This window comes from Gossypium arboreum, chromosome 4 (genome assembly GCF_025698485.1).
Source record: "Gossypium arboreum isolate Shixiya-1 chromosome 4, ASM2569848v2, whole genome shotgun sequence".
Lineage (NCBI taxonomy): Eukaryota > Viridiplantae > Streptophyta > Magnoliopsida > Malvales > Malvaceae > Gossypium > Gossypium arboreum.
Genome location: NC_069073.1, coordinates 1947400 through 1956441, shown reverse-complemented (window position 1 = coordinate 1956441; position 9042 = coordinate 1947400). Strand labels below are relative to the sequence as shown.

General features: G+C 35.2%; 1 non-coding gene across 1 annotated transcript; it reads right to left on the bottom strand.

The window, feature by feature from the left end:
- Window positions 1-8138: 8138 nt before the first annotated feature.
- LOC128291968 (small nucleolar RNA R71) lies at window positions 8139-8246 on the bottom strand. The gene has a single exon (XR_008281951.1). It is a non-coding gene; the product is annotated as a small nucleolar RNA R71 (small nucleolar RNA).
- Between the last annotated feature and the right edge of the window lie 796 nt (window positions 8247-9042).

The window sequence follows — 9042 nt, the reverse complement described above, 5'->3', positions numbered from 1 at the left end:
CTGAATAAATTGATTGTGAAGAATAAATCCACTTCTGAGGATCGATGTTTTGTTTGATCAGTTTTGAGGGGCTTCAGTGTTTTTGAAGATTGATCTTCATTCTGGGTATCACCAGTTGAGAGTTAAGGAAGTGGATGTTTATAATACCATATTTAGGACTCGTTATAGACACTACGAGTTCCTAGTTATGCCTTTTGGTCTGATGAATGCTCCGGCTGCATTCATAGATCTGACGAACCAAGTGTTTCAGCCATATCTAGATCAGTTCATCGTGGTCTTTATCGATGACATTTTGGTTTACTCTAAAATCGAGGATGAGCATGATGAGCATCTTAGAGTAGTGCTTCAGATTCTCCGTGAGAAATGGCTCTATGCTAAGTTGAGCAAGTATGAGTTTTGGTTGCGTGAAGTAACTTTTCTGGGACACGTGGTTTCTGCTAAGGGTATCCGAATTGATCCTAGGAAAATTAAAGCTGTGCTTGATTGGAAACAGCCTAAGAACGTATCTGAGATCCACAGTTTTCTAGGTTTGGTGGGTTATTATCAACGATTTGTCAAGGGGTTCTCTCTGATTGTGGCTCCGTTGACTAAACTTTTGCGCAAGGGTGTTTCTTTTGTTTGGACTGATGCACAACAATCTAGCTTTGAGAAAGCTTAAGTCTGTTCTGACTCAGGCTCCTGTTCTGATACAGCCTGAATCTGGCAATGATTTTGTGGTATACAGTGATGCATCGCACGTCGGATTTGGATGTGTGTTGATGCAAGATGGAAAAATTGTGGCTTATGAGTCTCGCCAGCTTAAGATACATGAGGGAAATTATCTAACGCATAATCTCGAGTTGGCTGCAATTGTTTTTGCATTGAAAATTTGGAGGCACTATCTGTATGGGGAGAGGTGTATTATCTATACTGATCACAAAAGCCTCAAGTATCTCCTTTCCCAGAAGGAGTTGAATCTTAGGTAGCGTCGATGGATTGAACTGTTCAAATATTATGACTACAGGATAGAGTATCATCCTGGTAAGGCCGATGTGGTGGCCGATACTCTAAGTCGAAAAGCGATGACTGATTTGAAAGTGATGTTTGCTCAACTTAGTCTATTTGATGATGGGAGTCTGTTAGCTGAGTTACAAGTTAAGCCAACTTGGATTGATCAGATTCGAGATAAGCAGATAGAGGATGAGTCTCTGGGTTTACGGTTTTGTTAGATTGAGAGTGGTAGTACTTCTGAATTTGGACTAAATAGCAATGGTGTTCTGTGTTTTTGGGGTCAGATTTGTGTGCCGAATGATTCCGATTTGAGGCAGTCAATTCTGAGGGAGACATATAGTAGCCCTTATATTATGCATCCCGGTGGTAATAAGATGTATCGCGATCTTCATGAGTTGTACTAGTGGCTGGATTTGAAGCGTAAGGTTACAGATTTCGTTGTTCATTGTCTCACGTGTCAGCAAGTTAAGGCTGAGCACCAGTTTCCTTCGGGTTAGCTTCTACCCGTTAAGATTTCTTTATGGAAGTAGCTCCAACCCGTTAAGATTTCTTTATGGAAGTGGGAATGAGTAATGATGGACTTCATTAGTTGGTTGCCTTTGACACCCACTAAGAAGGATTCTATTTGGGCCATCGTGGATTGATTGACCAAGTCCACTCAATTCATTATGGTTCTCTAAGATTGTAAGACTGCATGGGGTTCTTGTTTCAATTATTTCTAATAGAGATTGTCGCTTCACTTCTCGGTGACAGAATCATGGCACTGAGGAAGCCACGTGGGAACTTGAGGACTCGATGCGTCAGCAGTATCCTCATCTGTTTTGATCAAGTAAATTTTAAGGTCGAAATTTCTTTTAGGGGGTAGAGTTGTAACACCCTGAATAATTTATTTCTAATTCTAAAAATATCTGACATAAATGTGTATTTGCTTCAGTGGTTAAGTGTTCTGGGTGCGTGTGTCAGGTATTGGGTTCAATTCCTACTTTGGCAATTTTTGTTATTTTTTATTCAAGCCTTACCATTTTTGAGTGGGTTTTAATAAAATTGTTTGTTAATCCATATCAGAATGAGCCTGCTGGTTCGAGTGGAGTTAATGTGTTGGTGGTCCTGTGTTTGAATCCCTGAGTGAGCGTGGGTGTAACACCCCTAACCCGTTTGTAATTTCTGGAGTTGATTGAAAGTTTGTAATTTTTGGGACTCTGGATTGGACTGTTTTTAGACTTTTGGTTTTGGTTTGTTTACTTGTTTATTTGCATGGTTTTACAAAACGTTTAAGCAAATGATGGTTTTACTCAAACTAAAAGATTTTTCTGAAAATACGAATCGGGTTTCCAAAATAACATGGTTATATTAGATTTCCTCTGTAAAATATGTTTTTGGAAAATAAACCAATAAATTAACGTTTTCAGCAATGGTTATAAAAGAATATGAGTTAATAAAGATGATTTTGCGCAACGACTCCATTTTCAAAACCCATTCTTTGTGACATCTCCGGATTTAGCCATAACGTCTAGGTCGAGTTTGAGATGTTACATTTAGAATCATGTTTTGAGTGTTTGAAGTTAGCATGGTTTAGCTGGATGTAATATATGTGTGCATTTGTTGAATGGAAGAAACTATAGGTTAAGGGTCTTAAATTTTGCAGAAACAATAAATGACGTCGCAACATCAAACGTATCACATCGCGACGAAAAATGACTTATAATGTCACGTTGAGACGAGGAACCCCGTCGTCTTGACGAGGCCAAAATAGTAAGTGATGTCGCAACGTCGAGTGGCCTGACATCGTGATGTGACAAACTATGCGGCGAAGTCTCAACGTAGAAATGTGACGTCATGACGTTAACCTTATAATTTGAATATTTTACAACTCAGTCCTAATTTAACTTTGGGATAACTTTAAAGCTCTCGTAAGCTCGTATAAGACCCAGGAATGTATAAATTTCATAATATTTGCATTTGAATGATAAACGGTTTGAATTGTGTTTATTTTGGATCGTAGTTGCTACAACAACAAATGTAACACACTGTAACTTGGACCCAACGATTGGGTCGAGTACAAGGTGTTACAATATCCTTATTTTTTTTTTCATGTTAGATAAAATATAATTGTCTATATAATAAGTAAATATAAAATGATAATAAGTAAATAATTATATTAGCAATTGGTAAAAATTAAATCACATTAATAAATATTCCTCATTTAATGATGTATAACATGGTGTTATGAAATGATATATCTGAAAATACTGCAAGTAATGATAAGTCCACTTGTCCAGATAATGTACAAATTTATAAAATAAGAAAGAAAGTGAAATACCCAGAGAATATAGGAGCAAAACCAATACAAAAAAAGAAAAAAAGGTGAAATTCCCATGATAATGAAGAAGACAAAGGAATTGATAGGAGATCCTTTTATCTCCAACCAGAATGAGTTTTCCACTTGTTATTTGTCATATGCCAAAGCATCATTCAACCCATTAACTTCCATTTTTTGATTTGACATTCAATTCATCTTATCTTCATTCTTGTTTTTATCTTTGCAACCCTTAATTTCATTTTTATAATATATCAAATTTAGTTATTTATATAATGGGGAGGGGGGGTTCCTGCAATGTTTATGGGACAACTCATGAAAGTTGGCCACATGGGGCCGGAGCAAACAACACATGTATGATGGGAACATGCTGTCATTGATGGTGTGAGAGAAACTCAATGTTGTAAGCTTTAGCTCCATTATTATAATTGATTCTCCGATTCCATAATATCCATTTTCATGTCTTTGCACTAATTAAAAGATTCCTTAGGTTTCATGCACATTCTTCATGTCTAGTTTACCCAACTCCACGTTTATTTCAACAAGTTAATGCATTTCGCTATTTTCATTTTCTTTAGAGTTTTCAGGTTTTTATTTCAAATTTATTAATGAGTTTTGTTAATATATGGTATTAACAGAGATGAAGAAGGAGGGAGAGGGTGAAGAAGCAGAGCCGAAAACAAAATCAAAAAATGGATCTAGATCTAGACTCATTTTTCGATTGTGTTTTTGGCTCTGCTTCTTCACCCTCTTCCTCCTTTTTCATCATTGTTGATACCGTGTATCATACACGTTTATTCAAATATTTTATTTATTAGCTTAATCTAATGATTATAATTATTGAGTAACTATGGATATGTTTAAATTTTAAAGTTTTTATATGTTTACAAATTATACTTTTAGATCCATGTTGTAATACATATCATGTACAAATATCGTAAAGATAAAAGAGATATTTAGGTTAGGTTTACACTTTAACAAGATTCTTGTAGATTTTTCAAATTCAATCAATTTTCTAGCATGTTAAAGTTTTAATTTCATTGGCTGCTATCTTCTTTTATAGCCATAGCTTGTTCACGTGCCCAATGGCAGATTCAAGACACCTTTAGCAAACAAAAAGAAGCCTAAAAATAAAATTTACATAATGTGTCGAAAGCATAAAAGAAAGGGGAAAAAAATAGAAGTGGTGAAAGATACTAATTGTGCACTTTACTTTCCGGGGCTTAAGAATCACAACATTATTGACGGCAATGAATGGGCTATATAAATTCTAAATTTTAAATAATAAATCATTGAATGATACATTTTAGAAGTGATTAGCATCAGTATTGTTGGAAGTGCAGAAAGACGTGGGTTCGAATGTGTTGAAGCGTATTACCCTTCTATTTAAGGGTTGAGGAGACGTCATTGGAAGATCTAGGCATTGTATAAAAAAAACAAATATAATAAGAACCTATAATAAGGTTAATGTTTAAAAAAAAGTGATTATATGGGTAAAAGCACTAGAAATTAGTCCTTTTATGTTAGATCAAAGATCAAACTAGTCGTTCGATTAAAAATTCTATCCATTTCTACTGTTAAAATTTGATCTTTGTACATCAATATGACGTACACATGGCACACCACATGTCATTGTTTGATTATTCTATCAAGCATGTTGTTTTTAACAACAAATAGATAAAAATTTTAAAGGGAAGAACTAACTTTCTCTTTGATCTAATGTACAGCGACTAATTTATCCATTTTTTAATAGAGAGGGAAAAATTCAATCTAACCCCTAGTACAGGGGCCTCTATGGTATTTTAACTCGATTATATGAAACAATAAAATAAAATTTTTAATTTAATTTTAAAAATATTATGAAATTTCAATTTTGGTTAGGTAAAAATGAAAAAAAAAACTATTGGATTTTATCATTTTATCTAGAGAAATTCCAACTTTTTACACATAAAATATTAGTACCATTTACATTACACCAAAACTGTGTTTTCGTGACGCTTTGAAAACATTACAAAAAATTAGTTAATGACTTTTGATGACATTTTTTTTTTTTTTTGCAAAATGTTAAAAATATTAACAGTAAAGAAATGTTTTTGTGACGTTTGAACATCACAACATCCAATAGCATCACAAAAAGATTATTTGGTGACATTTCAAAGTGTCACATTGACCAATTAGAAAAGTAATGAAAAGATTTGTTTCTGTGGCGATTAAACATGTCATGAAAAATAGAAAAGAAATATTTTCTAGTTCGTGACGTTAATAAAATGTCACGAATATTTTCTAGTCCGTGACATTTATAAAACATCACAAAAAACTGAAAAAAGTAATGAGTTGTGTCCTTTTTGTGACATTTTTTATGTAACAAAAAATTGAGAAAAATAATAATTTGTATATTTTTTTGTGATGTTTTAAAAAATGTCACTAACAATTTTAAACAAATGTTACAGAATGGTTCTTTTTGGTTACTTTTTTAATCAAAAGGTAACTAAACTTACAAAAGCATCACAAAAACTATTATCTTTCATGACATATATTTTGAATAATAGGAAACAAAAATAATAATAATAAAGTTATAGAAAATATTCAAAATATAAATATCAAAAGTCTCCAAAAGCCGCAACGTACATAAAGCAATGAAATTAGTACAAGTACATAAAGTCCACCGTACGAGAAAATAAAATTAAGAGCTAAATTATACATAGTTTTACCCCAAATACTTAGCATATTTATGGATGTTTACTACTAGATTTGTGGATTTTGGTGCTCTTAATCTGGTGATTTCATGTTTTGTACTCAGGAGAGCACCAAGAGCCAAAAGGAGCCAAAAACGAGCTAAAAAGGGATAAAATGGACCAAATCGAGAAGATCACACGGCCTAAGCCTTGCCACACGGGCATCTCACACGCCCGTGGCCTTCGGGGGTGTCGACCAAGGTTTACACGATTCACACGGTCTGGCCATTGAGCCCACACGGTCGTGGCAATTTAACGGATCGAACACGGCCTGGCAATCACGTCACACGGTCGTGGCACACGGGCATGTCCCTTTTTCAAAAAGTTGTATTTTACACGGAAAAGGGTACTTAGGGAGGAAGAAAGCCAATCCAAAGCCTATATAAACACCCTAAGTATGACCCAAAGAGGGGGGCCTCTTCCAGAACTTTTCTGGAATAGAGAACCACATGCCAGGAATTACTTGAAGGAAGCCAGACGATCCATCCCAAAAGCCGGAGCTACTCCAAGACTGAAGATCTCTCTCAAAATTCCTTCAGGGGTTTTAGAGTTTTCTTCATGTTTTGTTTATTTTATACTTTTGATATGTACTCTTATTTTATTATGAACTAAACCCCTTAGATACTTAAGGGGGATAAAACCTATGATGGATCTTGTTATTATTATCTGAACTGTATGATAAATACTTGATTTGTTCTTAATTATGTGCTCTTAATGCTTGAGTTGATATTCCGGGCATTAATTCATGATTTGATGTGCTTATGCAGAGGAGGAATAGACCCTGTCTAAGAGTAGATTTGGCATCATTAAGAGGAGTTGATCGAACGCCTAGAAATAGGGTTATGAGATGTTGCCGGATTAGGGTGAAACCTAATATGGGAGTCCATAGAGTGATTTACTGCTTCCTTAGGGGCTTTAATTAAGAAAGAAATTTTGATTAATTCAACTGAGGGTTAGACGTTATTAGTCTCGAAAGGAATAATAACATAGGTTAGGGAGTCTCACGGATCAAATCAAGTGAATAAATCGTCCGGTTCAGAGTCAGATAACAAGTGAAATCCAGATGGATTCCTCCTTGGGTGTCGTCTTTATCAATTGCTTTTCTTCAAGTTTTTTTTCCAAATTTTCTCTTCGCTTTAATTAAATTAGTTAATTAGTTTAGATAATTAGTTTAATAAACAAACCCTTTTATTCCTAGGCTAGATAATAAAAAGATAGTTACTACTAGTACTTTTGGTCCCCTTGGGTACGATATCCCGGTCCTGCCATTACTATACTATTGTTCGATAGGTGCGTTTGCCTTTTCGTCATGATAATAGTTAGTCTAGGTTTTATCTTCATTATAAATATTTATTACTTGTTACGAATCACGCGATCAAGTTTTTGGCGCCGTTACCGGGGAACTGAAATATTAGGAACACTAAATTTTTATTACTTTAGCCATTTATTTTTCTTGCAATTTTATTTTATTTTATTATTTATTCATTTACTTTTTCTCTCTCTTGACAGGTTTTTATAGTTTATGACTAGAAGAAACCCGTCGAGACCATTAATTTTTGACGAAGAAATCGATCGTACAATTCGCAAAAATCAAAGAGAAATAAGGCTTAGCTTACGATTCACGGAGAACGAGCAAGAAGACGATACACAGCCCCTAACCGACGAGATGGCTGAAAACCAAGGCAATCAGCTACCTCCTGCAATTGCTGCTAATCAAAATCCCGCTCCACGTACTATGTATGATTATGCTAAACCTTCTTTAACAGGAACTGAATCTAGCATAGTTAGACCTGCTGTAGCTACAAATACTTTTGAATTAAAACCTAACACTATTCAGATGATACAACAGTTTGTTTAGTTTGATGGTTTGCAGGATGAAGATCCCAACGCTCACTTAGCAAATTTCCTGGAATTTTGTGATACATTCAAAATCAATGGCGTTCCTGATGATGCCATTCGTCTTCGGTTATTTCCCTTTTTACTAAAAAACAAAGCTAAACAGTGGTTGAACTCGTTACCACGAGGGTCTATCACTACTTGGTAACAAATGACCGAGAAATTTTTACTAAAATATTTTTCGCCGGCTAAAACGGCTAAATTACATAATGATATCTCTTTTTTTTTGTGCAGATGGATTTAGAAACACTTTACGATGCATGGGAGAGATACAAGGACTTACTGAGAAGGTGCCCTCACTATGGGTTACCGCTTTGGCTTCAAGTATAAACATTCCACAATGGCTGAATCCCTCGACTCGGAACCATCAACAATAAAACACCGGAAGATGCCTATGAATTTATAGAGCAGATGTCACTAAATAACTATCAGTGGCAAGTTATGAGGACTAAGCCAACAAAAACAGCCGGCGTTTATAATATCGACTCAGTTACTATACTGTCAAATCAGGTAGAACTTCTCAATAAAAAGATTGATAGTTTTCTTGGTTCTATGCAGGTACATCCAGTAATGAGGTGTGACTCAAGCGGATGAGGTTTGCATACAGAATATCAATCCTTCAATCCCACGACCGAAGAGGAACAAGTCAACTATATGGGTAATAATAACTTTAGATCTCAAAATAACCCATACAGTAATACTTATAATGCAGGTTGAAGGAACCACCCAAATTTCTCCTGGGGTGGTCAAGGGAATCAAAAGCCACAAAATCCTCAGGGTTTTCAACAGCCACCTTATCAACAAGAGAAGAAACCAAACCTTGAAGAGATGCTTTCTAAATTCATCTCGGTGTTAGAAACCTGTTTCCAAAATACTGAGATAGCACTTAAGAATCAACAAGCATCAATCCAAATACTCGAAACTCAGATAGGCCAGCTATCTAAACTAATCTCCGAACGACCACAAGGTAGCTTACCAAGTAATACTGAACCTAATCCGTAGGAACACCTCAATGCAATTAGCACTCAAAATTAGGACAGACTCATTGCACCCGAGCCAGAAATACAGCAAGACAACACGATGGACAAAGGACGAGAAGAGGTA